The following is a 13,842-nucleotide window of genomic DNA, read 5'->3' as shown; positions in this document are numbered from 1 at the left end:
ATTTAAGATTTGGTCTGTAGCTAGTAAAACTGTTTGGTGCATTGTGGTAGAAAGAACCCTGGATCTGGAAAAAGGAAGTTTGGGTTCAAACTCTTGTTCTCTGACTTAGTAGCCATATGAATTTGGAGAAGTCATTTGGGTCTCTAGAAAACAACTGTCCTAAAACCTGACAGTGGGGCTGGGTGATATCCAACCTTCCTTTCAGCTGTAATATTCTATGGTCTACATCTTATTTTTGAAGTACTCTTCCAGTACCAATATTATACGATCTGCATTCTTACATGGCTATCCTGTGACCTTCCATCCAGCTCTCATGTGTTCCAAGATCCTCTTCAGCATGGAGAATACTGTATGGTATGTGTTACCACATTCATTGCTAATAGGTCCACGTGATTGGTGATTTTGAGTTGGAAGGGACAATAGATGTCATCTGATCCAATCCCCTCATTTCTAGACGAGGACTCTGAGGCTCTGAGATGTGAAGTGACTTATTTAAGTTCATACAAGTAGTAGAGAGTAAAGCTGATCCTCTCACTCCAATTCTGGAAAATGCTTCTTATACTGTCCTATGTCCTTAACCCCCCGGCCCCCTCCCCCACCAGCCAGGTTGATGCTTCAGTCAGGGATTTCAAGCGGAAAAAGTGTAAGAAACTATGGCTGGTATGAATATTCCCTATTCTTCAGTTACTTCCAATTTTAAGATCTCTTTCAGTTCTAGTATGCTGTATTCTAACATTTTATGTTCTAAGGTCCATCCTGGCTCTGACATATGGATTCTTAGACTCAAAAGTATGTCATATGACTGCCAAATGAATGAGATTGGGGTTCACATAGATGGCTTATGATGGCTTTTGGGTAATGAGGCTTACTCTGATGTCTCATTTGGGCAATCATAGTTTGCAGATTTTGAGGAATAGCTATGCTTCTCACCTTGGGACTTCACCTGAATCTAGGGAAATTACAATGAGGCTTAGGTTCATTGATTAGGAGAACCTTTCTCCCCTGACCTTTCAGGACAAACTAGGGAAATCCTGGGAAGAACACTGAGTTAGGAAACCCAGGAAGAGAAATCCACCAGAAATCCACCTTCAATGAGAACCATGTGTTTGTAACAAGCACCATTGAGCAAGAACATAATTTTTGTTTCCAGGAGACTTCTCTGTCTAACCATGATGTCTCTGGACCCACACAATTTTAATGCTTTGACCATGGGAAACTGTTAGCCCTTGGGCTCTTTATTTAATTCTGAGGTTGCATATGTAGGCTGCTGTGAATCGCAGACAGCAAGCAACCTGTGGTACAATGGGATGAGCAATATTCAGCCATTCATGGGTTGATTTATTCCACAAAAAAGTGCTGAGTTTGCATGTAGGCCTGCTCTTGGCACTAATAAGAGCTAGCTTTTATATAGGACTTTAAGATTTGCATGATTCTTTGCATATGTTATTTTTAAAAAAGCCTCACAACCTTGTGACACAGGGGTTATGATCCCCATTTTATGGATCAAAACATGGAGGCAGACAGAAGCTAAGTCATTTATCCAGAGGCACACAGCTGATAAATGTCGAAGGAGGTATTTCTGACTTCAAGGCCAATCCTTCATCCACTGTGCCACCCAGTTGCCCCTAGATATTAGGCACTGTGCAGGGATACAAACCAGTCAAGCTCACATTCTAATTGGGGATGCAACACATAAAAAAGTATTCATATAAGCTATCTAGAGTGTAAGTGGAAGGCAATTTCAGAGGAGGAAAATTAACTGTCATCTGTATTCATCTGCCACTTTAACCTGTAGGCAATGGGTAGCCAATGAAAGTTTTAAGGAAGGGAGTGACCTGTGTAAAGTGTTACTTCAGGAAGATGAATCCATAGTCAGGTGTATGGGTTGGTTTGGAGCAAGGACAGCTATTGAGGAATGAATGCAGTCAGGTAAAGCCATAGAAATAGAACTGTCAATATTTAAGAATGGTCATGAATGGGATATTAATTTTTCAAAGGGAGAGGGGATGGTAGTCAATGCTCACTTCTCCCCAACCCTGCTTTTGCCCCTCAACACACATTTTCTGTGATACTTCCACAGATCTATGATGGAGATGGGCAGTCCCTCCACCAGTACAGATTATAACCCATCCATTACTTCCTACCCCCAAATTCTTGTCCATGTTCTCCCATGAATCATTTATGGGTTTACCAAGGTATTGGTGGCCCTCTTCTGGTCTTTTCTCCAGATACAACAGTTCAACACTTAAGCTGTCTTTCTCTTATTTTCACCACCAAGGAGGGTCAGCATGGTACAGTGGAAAGAATACTGGAGAGAGAGGGGTTAGTTCAAATCTCATCTTCAATACTTATTTTCTAAGCCTCACTTTCCTGTTCTGTAAAAATAGAAATAACTGCAGTGTCTACCTCATAAAATTGTAAGGATCAGCCGAGATAATTTTATGCTTTGCAAACCTTAAAGTATTACAGAAATACATGCCAGCCATGATGATTATTGTTATGATTTGTACCAGACCTTTGATTATATTCAAGTAGTGAATTCCTGGTGAGGAAATTCCCTCTACCAATGCAGACCAATGCCTATTTTGTAACTTATAGTGTTTGAGAGTTGCCTGGGGCTACTGAGAATTTCAGTGAGTTACTCAAGGTCCCAAATCTAGTATGTATCAGAGGCTGATCTTAAACCTAGGTCTTACTTCCTCAGTGGAAGTTAATACAAATAAATCTTCTTCTTTTTATTATTATTACTAATTTTACTAATTACTTATATTACTAAAAATATCAGCAGTTTATTATTATGAATAACACGTTATTACCAACAAATATCATTATTAATGTTACTAATTCATATTATCACTAATGCCATTACTAATGTTATTATGAATAAACTTCATTACTAACACATAAGTATAGTATTTGAGATTAGATTAGTAGCATGACCAGCTCTGGTATTCATTGCCTATGTGACAAGTTACTTAATCTAACTGGGACTCAGTTTCCTCATCTATAAAATGAAGGGTTCGAACTATATGGCCTTTGAGGTTCCTTCCTTCTCTAAATCAATGAACTTATAAACAGTCATAGGGCCAAGTCACCTCCAGCTTGGAGGGTGTCTGAATAGGGTAGAAGGAGTCTAGGTTTAGAGAAAGAGGACCTGGGTTTGAATCTAGGCTTTACCACGTACTGGTTACTTGACCTTGGACTACATGTCTCCAAGTGTCAGTTTCCTCATATGTAGAATGAGGCAGTTGGACTTCTGTCTGAGTCTCGGTTGGTTGGAGAGGGCTCTAGTTTTCTGATCTTATGACTTATCTATCTCAGGAATTTGTCCTTGCTAAGAGTGCCAAGGAGTCAGTTTGTGCTTGATATCTTGTTCATGATGGTCGACTTCCAAGTCAGGGAACATGTTCCAAAATACCCTTATCTACTTTGAGCTTCTGAAAAGCATTTCTTCTGTCCCATCCATGCAAATAAAACTCCTTCCCTTTTAATAGATGCTCTTCAGAAATGCTTACCACCAAAATGTTGGCGTCAGTTGACTGAGAGTCTGGTGCTGAATTTTTTTGAACTGAACTAGGGTGGTCCTTGATGGAGGGCCACAGCATCTCCATTCCTGCATTCAAACCTTTCTGGCTTTTTCAGCCCTATCAGAGCTTTCACTCCGCTTGAATTGCCTCTAAGAACCCGAGGTCATCTCCAAACCGTAGTGAGCTACAAAGGTGGGTCTTCAATGGGCCGTGTCATTTACAGGGAATGATAATATTTCATACTTGTGAAATGCTTTATAAAATAATTTGCTACAGAGGGAAGTAGGCCAAGAATCATTCCCATGTGGGGCAGCTAGATGGCACAGTGGATAGAACACCGTCCCTGGATTCAGGAGGACCTGAGTTCAAATCCGGCCTCAGACCCTTGACACTTACTAGCTGTATGACCCTGGGCAAGTCACTTAACTCCAATTGCCTTACCAAAAAGCAAAAACAAAACAATCATTCCCATTTTGGAGATGAGGACACTCAAGTATAGAGTGCTAAAGGGATTGGTCAAGGGCACACAGCCAGAGACAGGAACTTATCCCAGGTCCTTGGACTCTATCCCGTCCTCTTTTGCACAGTATCCCAGGGCATCTCAAGGTGAACATTGCTTCAAAAGTGCTTTGAGGTCCTCAGGATAGAGACAAGACATACATAGAAAGAGATATTGTGCCAGCTTCCTCTCTCTCTCGGCTCTTCATTTCAGCTTAATTTGAGAAAGCATTTAGTTCCCTACTATGTGCTAGGAACTTTGTGGCTGGTAGGGATATAAGGAGAAAACATAAACAGTACCTGCCCTGCTGGAGCTTCCATTGTACTTGAGAGACTTGGTACGATTCCCCCTTCCACATCCCAGGATTGTGGGTACAGCATCCCCACCATGATCTGGCAAATCCACATAAAATAATATGTTGATATTATACAATATTATACACATATTTTTTATGCATTTCTGAGTTTTGAAGCTTTTTCTGTGTCATCCACTGGCCTTTGCATGTTGTCTGCAGCTTCTGCAAAACTTCTCCAAAGTTCACATTTAATTTTTTATGCCAACCCACAATATATTGAAACCACAATGGGGAAAGTGGTGTGGAAGGGATAATGTATACAGATATGTACATGCAGAAAAGAATATGTGATCACAGGGATGTCGCTTCACTGCCCCAAGACTGAGTTTCCTCACCTGGAAATAAGAGCTAGAATCGGGGTCCCCTTCGAGGTCCCTTCCAGCTCTCAGACTGGGATTCTCTGATTCTAACTTCAGGCCAGGGAAGAGTTAGCGACTGGGACAGCCAGGAAAGACACATTGTAGGAGTTGGCTCCTGAGCTGAGCCTTGATGGGAGCTCGGGATTCCCGGAGTCAGAGGCGAGGAAGGAAAGCATTCCAGGCTTTGGAGCCAATCTGCTGGTTCTTGCCTCTTGAAGAATCAAGCTAGTGGCCCCTGATGTCCTGTTTGTTTGCCTTGCCCCACCCCCAGTTGTCCCCCGCTTATTGACTTAACAGGAGCCAGGATGCCCCATCTCCCTGGCTTTCCAGCTGGCCCGTCCTGCCTCTGAGAATTCAGCAGCTGTGATGGGAAATAGTGTGAACTGCCTCCACTTAGGAGGCTCCCTCTGACTTGTGATGTTTAAAGTAGATTTACATTTATTGCTTTCAAGTACAAAGCAGAGTTGATGCTCTCGTGTTGAACTAATATAATGCCTGGGGTTTAATTTCCAAGTGAGATTTTGTGCCAATTATTTCTTCAGATGCTGTTAAATAGGAATTAGGGAGGGCAGTGCTCAGGCTGAGCGTGGGATTTTGGGGGGCCTTGATTGGCTCTGTTGTCCTGGTTTCTTCTGGAAAAATGCTTCATTGGCCATTGGGAGTGGCTAAAGATCTTTTATGGGATTTCTCTAAAGGGGGAGGGGTGGCTTAGAAAATCACAGAAGCCATTGTCACAGAACAATAAATTTGTTCGCTTTTATGTTTTTGAGGAAGAAACATGTACGTGCTCACACACACGCACGCACACACACACATGCGTGCACACACAACTAATGTGTTTTGTCCTTTGAGAGGCAGCCAGTTGGAGGGAAAAGCTTCCTGAATCTGGAAGGTGGAGACTTAGGGCATTATTGCTGACCTGCTGTGTGACATTGGCTTACTTGCTTCGTGTCTCTGAGCTATAATTTCCCTATTGGAAAAATGGGGCTAAAATAAAACCTGCAGAGTTTGCCAGGTAAGGTGGTTATGAGGAGCAATGGAGGCAGACGGGGCCAAATGCTTTCGAAGTCTTTAAAAAGTCACAGAGATATTGGCAATCATTAATATTTATTTTCCCATGCTCCACTGACCCTCACTTTCCTTTTATGTTTTCTCAAGTCAGCAAAGGGTTGGACAACTCCCTCTCCCACATGTCCTGGTTTGCACCCAGTGCCTGAGGGAAACGTTTATTAGCTGTCAAATGCCCAGGCGTTGGTAGTTACAGCCCCAGGGGTAGCCATATAGTGATCTTCCAACATAGGGAGGGCTAGCAAACAGGCTAACTCAGCAGCTTGTACTTTCTTGTAGGGAAAGACAGTGTCAAAGTGCCTGGGAATGACAGAGCTGGGGAGGGCCTTAGAACAGGGAGTGTCAGAGCTAGGAGAAGCCTTAGAACACAGAATGTCAGAGCTGGGAGGGCTCACAGAACAGAGAATGTTAGAACTGGGAGGGCCTTTAGAACAAGGAAGGTGAGCGCTGGGAGGGGCCTCAGGACAGGGAATGTCAGAGCTAGAAGGACAACGCACACACCTGGAGGTCAAGGACTGTGTTTCTGTGTTTAGAAGCTTAGTGCCTACAGTGATACCTTGCTTCCAGAAGGTGCTTAATAAATGTTCACTGACATGAATATAGCCAACCTACTTCTTCACTTCCAATTTTGCAGATGAGGAAAATGATGTTTTGGGAGGTAAAATTCGTGTCCAAAGCCCTCCAGGTGGTAGATAAAATGAAGAGGATCCCAGGTCTGGCCCTGGGGCTCCATGTGGGTGGGTCTTTCCCCTCAGCTCCTCTGGCTTGATTTCAGTGAGGTCTGAGGAAGGATTTCTCGATAGAGAAGGTTACCTCCTGCCAACTTCCTTAGGGGGCTGGTTGGTTCCTTTTCTCTGCAAAGCTTTAAAAATAGTACAAATGCCAAATTGCCTAGATGATCTGGACACAGCTATGCCCAGAGGAGGAGGATGGATGAGAAAGAGCTTATGAATTAGAACAAGGCCTTTTTTTCCCCTCTTCAAATCCCACTTTTTTATCATCAAAGCAGGCCACCATTCCTCTGGGAAGTAACATAAGCAAAAATAACATTATTCCTTATGGGCCCCAAGAAAGTATTGAAAGAGATATTTCCATGGCCCATTAAGAACATGCTTAAAACCCCACCAACAGACACTAATTAGCCATCAAATACCAGTTATGATTCTTGTAATAATTCATCTTTATATAGATCTTTGTTTTTGTCCAGATCTATGATTTAATTGAGGTAGGGAACTCCCAGTAAGGAAACTCCCTTTATCAATGCAGCTCCATCTCCTCTTTGCCTCTGAAAGGATTTGGCCAGTGTCTCCCTCCCCATATGACCCCTGAGTCAGAGGCCAGCTGTCTACTCTTAATGTCATTCATATAACGCTTTGTGGTTTGCTGAATGCTTTTCCTTCATTGCATTATTTACTTATCACCATCACCCTGAGAGATAGATTGTGCCAAGTAATATTATCGCCATCTCGTAAGTCTAGGAAGGTGAGGTAATTTAGAGAATGTCATACATAAAAGTGAATTGGGAAGCTGGAACTGTAAACCATGATTGTCAGTACTAAACCCCAAAGTCCTTTCCCTGGATGTCAGTTCCTTTCCTCCCGAGTCCCACTCCCATTACTGTTTGCCAGACTTTGGAAGTCCCACCTGGCTCTGCCTCTGGGAGCAGCGTTCTTTCCATTTGATTCTTCTTGTCACTCCCCACCCCGGCCCTGACCCCCACATGTCAGGAGAGCTAACTTTTCTTCATCCTAGCTTCCCTTTGATATTTTATTCATAATATTGAGTTTGAAGGCATGAGATTATCTCTAGCCCAATACCTTCATTTGGCAGATGTGGAAACTCCAACTTAGAAAAGGGAACTTGCAAAATCTCAGAGTTGGGAGGAACCTCAGAGGTCATCTAGCTGAACTCATACATAAACAGGATCCTCTTTATACAGCACTCACCATTTACTTGTACATCTCCAGTGATGGGGAACTCACTCTCTCTCTTGAGACAGCCACTTCCACTTTTGGATAACTCTATGGGGAATTTTTTTTTCTTTAGTCCAGATCTATCTCTCTGCCACTTCTATCCATTGAAAGTAGTCCTGCCTTCTGGGGCCAAGCAGAGTGAACTGTTTCCTCTTCATAGATATTTCTTATGCTTAAAGACAAGTACCATGTCCCTCCACCCCACTGCCAGCTTTGTCTTCTCCAGATTAACATCAGTGGACTGAGCTACACATGATATGGCTTCCATTTGCCCCATTCTGGGCAAGGTTTGGCTTGTCAATGCCCACCTAAAATGTAAAGTCAAGGACTTAGTTTAATACTCCAGATAGCATGTGGCTAGGAAGGGGTGTTGTTTCGTCATTTCAGTTGTATCTGATTCTTTGTGATTTCATTTGGAATTTTCTTGGCAAAGATACTGGAAAGGTTTGCCATTTCTTCTGCAGGTCATTTTACAGTTGAGGAAACTGAGGCAAACAGGGTTAAGTGGCTTCTCCTAGAAGGAGTAAGATGAGGCTTCCATCTCTTTTTTTCTCTGAATACTGTGCCTTGTTTGAAGCAGCCTAAGATTGCATTTTTTTGGCTTCTGTATAACCCTGTTTGAATTATATGGTATTTATTGCCCACTAAAATCCCCAGATCTTTTTTTAAACACAAACCTTTGTCTAGCAACGTCTCTCATATCTACTTGTGAAATTGATTTTTTAAAACTAAAGTCTAAGACTTTCCATTTATTCCTATTAAATTTCATCTCCAGAAACTTACTCCGGGATGGTTGGAATCATTGTAGATTCTAAAATTGTGAACTATTCCTCCCAGCTTTGCGGAAATTTGATAGCCATGATGTCTATGTCTTTATAGAAATAATTGATATATAGTATACTAGTGTGTTAAGCTGAGCACACATCCTAGGGAAACTCCATTAGAGTCTTTCTTTTAAGTTGACATTGGACTATTAATTAAGTCCCTCTGGGTCTAGTCATTTGGCCAGTTTAATTTCCACCTCATTCGTTTGTCACCTAGCTCATATAATTCTATGTTGTCCTCAAGGATAACATTAGAGATCTTGGAAAACACTCAGTTTAAATACCCAGTAAGCAGTGTCTACAGTATTTCCTTTATCTGTCAGTCTGCTCTACCCCATCCTAAAAGAAATGAAGTCAGTCTGGTAAGACCTGTTTTTGATGAAGCCTAGCCGTCCCTTTGTGATCATGGCTTCCTTTTCTGGGTTTTAATAATCATCTCTTTGATAATACGCTCTAGAATTTTGCCACATAATTGGCATAAAACCACTGAACTAGACTTTGGAAACTACCTTCTTTCCTTTATTGAAAATGAGGAGACTTCTTAACCTGGTTCCCCTCCTGTGGAACCTCTTTTCTTCTTCACTATTCCTGACAGATAGTGAGTCAGAAATACCATCTCCCAGTTGGGATACAGTCTTATTTTGAACACATCGAGAGTAATTAGTGCCACTCTGGCCACCTCACTTATTTTGGCTGGGAAATTCCAGTTAATTACATGTGTGTGTTTCTGTATCATTCTTGGGCTTAAGATTATTTTCTTCCTTTTGGCAATTTCTATCTCTTCTGGTTTTGCTGTCTGGGAATAAACAGTACAACCCAATCCCTTTTCCCCATCATGTCTCTTTGCATACTTGAAGACAACTATTAGTCCCCCTGAGTCTTTTCTTCTTGAGTGTAAACACCCCCGTTCCCTCTACTAATTCTTGTATGACATACATTTAAAGCTCTCCACCATCTTATTTTCTCTCTGTTTGAGATGCCCAAGTGACTGTTCCAAAGCCATGAATCTGGTATCTGGAAGGGTCAGGACTTGAACCCAGTCCACTTCACTCCAAGCTCATTTACTTCTCACTGTCCATAATCTGCTGTGACCAGGGTGAGACTTGAGTTGGCCTGAAAGCTTCTCCAATGCCTTCTTTTCCTACTACCTCCAGGAGGCCAATTTCACCCTCCACCCTATCCTTCAAACGTGTACTCTTTCAGCTGGAACACAGAGTCTAGTTCCAGAACAGTAAACTCTCTCCATCAGTGAAATAATTACACGAACTGTGCGGTGCTTTTGTTCTCCCATCTTGCTATTTGCTATTTATAGCATCTCAAAAGATGTTTGCGCTCTGTGTCCTTTTTAATCCTGCTGTAAAGCTCTGACATGGAGGGCAAAAACAGTGATAATGAAACACCGGGGGCCTGTGCATGCCCGTCACTTTCTGGGCAGTGAGTATGATGCATTATTTATTTTTAACGTGGTATTTTTCCAACAAGGCTGTAATACATTGTAATCAGGCTCCTTAGAGCTGTTGATGGTTGTTAGAAAAAAAATTGTGGCTGTAGATGAGATCCAGTAGGCATGTCTGACCTACTGTGACCAGGGTACCAGAATGGTGACATTCTTCACAGCCTTCTGGGCAGCAGAGGTCAATGTGATTGCGACAAGATGTACTGGATACCTCTCTAGCTAGTCGGCCTGTGCACACTGCTGTATGGAGCAGGTGGTAATTAAGGATGGTCTACAAGATATGAGACAAGGACCTGCCTGGGGAAAAGGAGAAAAAAAGGAGATGGTGAGGGAAAGCGGAGAACATTATGCGAGAGAGTAAACCGAGTTCTGGTGGAATCATAGGAAGATTATTTCAACTAAATTCAAGAAATATTTATTAAACACCAGAGGCATCTGGGTGGTGGAATGGGTATAGACTCAGGAAGAACTGAATTTGAAGCCAGCCTTAGATACCTACCAGTGGGGTGACCCTGAACAAATTACATAACCTCTGTCTGCTTCAGTTTCCTCAGCTGTAAAATGGGCATAATAATAGCACCTACCTCCCAGGGTTGTTATGATGGTCCAATGAGATAATATTTGTAAAGTGGTTAACACAGTGCCGGACACATAGTAGGTGCTTAATAAAAGTTTATTCCATTTCATTTCACCTACAGTATTTAAAGCATTGTTGGACACTGGAGATACATAGATAAAAATGAGAGTCCCTGTCTTCAGGGAGCTTGCATTTTGTGAGATGAAAGTAATATACGCAGAGATAAGTAAATGCAAAGTAATATACAAAGTGATACAAAATTATTTTGAGCAGGAAAGCACTAATGACTGGGAGGATCAGGAAGAGCCTCTTCACAGGGAAGGTGAGTGCGGGAGCTGTGCTGGATGGCAGTGAAGGTGGAGATTCTAAGAGGTAGAACCAAGGAGAGAGTGCACTCCAGAAATGATGACTGCCTGAGCAATGGTGTGCAGGTGGGAGATGAAATCTACTCTGCAGGGAACAGTTAGCAGACCAGTTTGACTAGAATGGATTGTTTGCAAATCGGGGAGTCAGGAGGAATAAAGGTAATGAGGTTTATAGCTAGGCAGGACCTCAGATATTGTCCAATCAAAGCCTCACATTCTACTGGCGAGGAAAATGAGGTCCAGAGGCATAGGTAACTTAAGGTCAGCCAAGTAAGAGCCAGAACTAGAATTGGAATGTGGGGCCTCAAACTCCAGATTTGGTGCTTTTGGCTACTAACTCATACCTGTGTCAAGGTGAGGGTGTCCGGAGTACCCAGTCTAGAGAGAGGAGGCCCTGCTGGGGAGGATGCCCAAGGAAGAGACTTCGTGGCAGTGTTTGCAAAGCCAGAGAAAGCAATGTCTGGTATGGCTGGGGGAAGGGACATCATAGAGAAGCAGTAGGCATTGGCACAATAATGTTTTCTTCTCCTTTTCTCTTTTTTCCCCTCTGTCCATGTCAACTTCCTTTCCCTTCCTGTCTTTCTCCTTATCTGTCTGATCTCTTTGTCTTGTTTCTTCTCTAAAAATTGCTTTACTTATACCATATTTTCCAATATTTGCTTACAAATGTCTTAACTGGGTCAACTTTGGGGTAGTTGATAATAAAGAAAGCCCATCCCCTCTGTCGGGAAAACCAGTGGGGTTATAGGGAGTGTGGGACGGTGGTCTTTAATATGTGTGTTGTGGCTCCAGTCTGTAGCGAGGAAGAATAATTAGCAATTGGGGAATACTGTTTACACTTTTAATTACATGGCAAATAGTCCCATAAGAAAGGCTTTGGCTTTGATTGGAAATGCTCAGCCAGAAGCAAGTTTTCTGAGCCTCATTACCTGATGTGAAACATGTAGCCTCTGATATTCAGACCAACTTGTGGAATACAAACATACTTTGATGTAACATTAGCTTTGGGAACAGGAGTGTAAACAATCAAATACGAAGAATGAACTCTTTGCTTGGTCTCAAGGAATGACATGTATATGTGATTGGAGATTGGCTCGAGATTTGAATCTTGGCTAACAAATGTTCTTGAATGCAATTAATGATTTTAAATGTATCTGCATGTTATTGTAATTACACCTTTTTGGGGGGTGGGGTGGGAGGAGGGACTTCTTTATCTTGAATAGTGCTCTTTCTATCTCTCTCTCTCCCTCCGTCCCTCCCTCCCTCTCCCTCTCTTTCTCTTTCTCTCCTCTAGTGTGGATCCTTTCCTGTTTAGGTATGTACCAGGTCATCCAAAATCATCAAACCTTAGCAATGATTTATCCGGTCTAAAGGCAGCACAGTGCAATAGAAAGAATACTGGACGTAGAGCCAAGGATCTTTTCTCTAGCCTCAGTTTCCTCTTCTGCAAAATGAGGGTCTAAAACTAGATGACTTCTAAGGTCCCTCCTATTTCCAAACATATGGTCCTATATACCTCTTACTCAAAGTAGAAATTGCCTCTCTAGGTCTCTGGGCAGTTTGCCTTCAAGTCAGAGGTTAAGCATTTTCACTGATGAGGAATTCCCTACTTTATGAGGAAGCCCTTTACAATCCATCAACCAAAAAACATTTATTAAGCACTTACTGCATGCTAGACACTAGGCATATAAAGAATGAAAACGGTCCTTGCCTTCAGGGAGCTTATGTTCTGTTAGAAGGATCCATGTTTATAGGAAGCAAATGCAAAATTTCTAAAAAAAAAAACAACAACCCACCATATGACTTTGGTAGGCTGAGCTAACAAGTGAGGGAAGCAAGAAAGGTCTCTCAAAGAAGGTGACACTTCCACAGAGACAGGAAGGGAGCTGAAGTTTCCAAGAAGTAAAGGCCAGGGGGGTTGACACCAGAGGCTGGGAAAGCCTGTACAAAGTCACAGATGGAATCTCCTGACAGTTAGTGGTAAAAAGGACATTTTATCTTGAATGTAGCATGTATGTGTGAGGCTACTGTAAAAGCAATATGGCAATACAAGCTAGAGCCAGGTTTCAATGGGCCTTAGATTCCAATCCAAGGAGTCTGTGTTTTATTTTGGAGGCAAGAGGCAGTCAGTGGGGCTTCAAGACAATGGGGTAACAGGGTCAGACCCAGACTTTAGGAGCTAATGTTTCTAAACTATTTAGGAGGCTGTTGTAATAACCCAGTCAAGAGATGATTTGGAGTTGAGTTAGGACAAATATGGTATGAGTGCAGGATATTAGATGTATGAGAGATGTTGAGGATCTGGTAGAATTATCCATTGCTGGGCAGATCTAAGATTTAGGAAATTCTTCCTTATGGTAAATGGAAATGTAATTACCACTCATTGATTCTGTTTCCTCCCTAGGAGCCCTATAGAACAAGTCCAACCTATGTTCCATGTGAAGACCATTTAAAAATTTAAAATAGCTGTCACGCCTCCCTTATGTCTCCTCCTTTCCAAGATAAACAGCTCCAATCACCTTAACTGTTCTTCATGTGAAAAACAAGCTTTCATTTACAAGGCAGGCAGATAATACAATGAGGAGAACACTGGACCTGGGGTCAGGAAGACCTGAGTTTAAATCCTGCCGCATATTAATGAATTGGGTGAGCCTGGGTCATTCACTTCAATTTTGGGGACCTCAGTTTCCTCAACTTTGAAATAATTAGACTTCAGGCTTCCCTTCCTGCTTAAAATCTATGATTCTACTATGTAAATAATAATAGCTAACATTGGTACAGCACTTTGAGGTTTGCAAAGTGCTTTACAACTATTGTCTCATTAGATTTGTTAATCTAC

Source organism: Phascolarctos cinereus, unplaced genomic scaffold (assembly GCF_003287225.1).
Source record: "Phascolarctos cinereus isolate Bilbo 61053 unplaced genomic scaffold, phaCin_HiC Scaffold_5;HRSCAF=322, whole genome shotgun sequence".
NCBI classification, from domain to species: Eukaryota; Metazoa; Chordata; class Mammalia; order Diprotodontia; family Phascolarctidae; genus Phascolarctos; species Phascolarctos cinereus.
Note: the sequence above shows the minus strand (reverse complement) of the source record.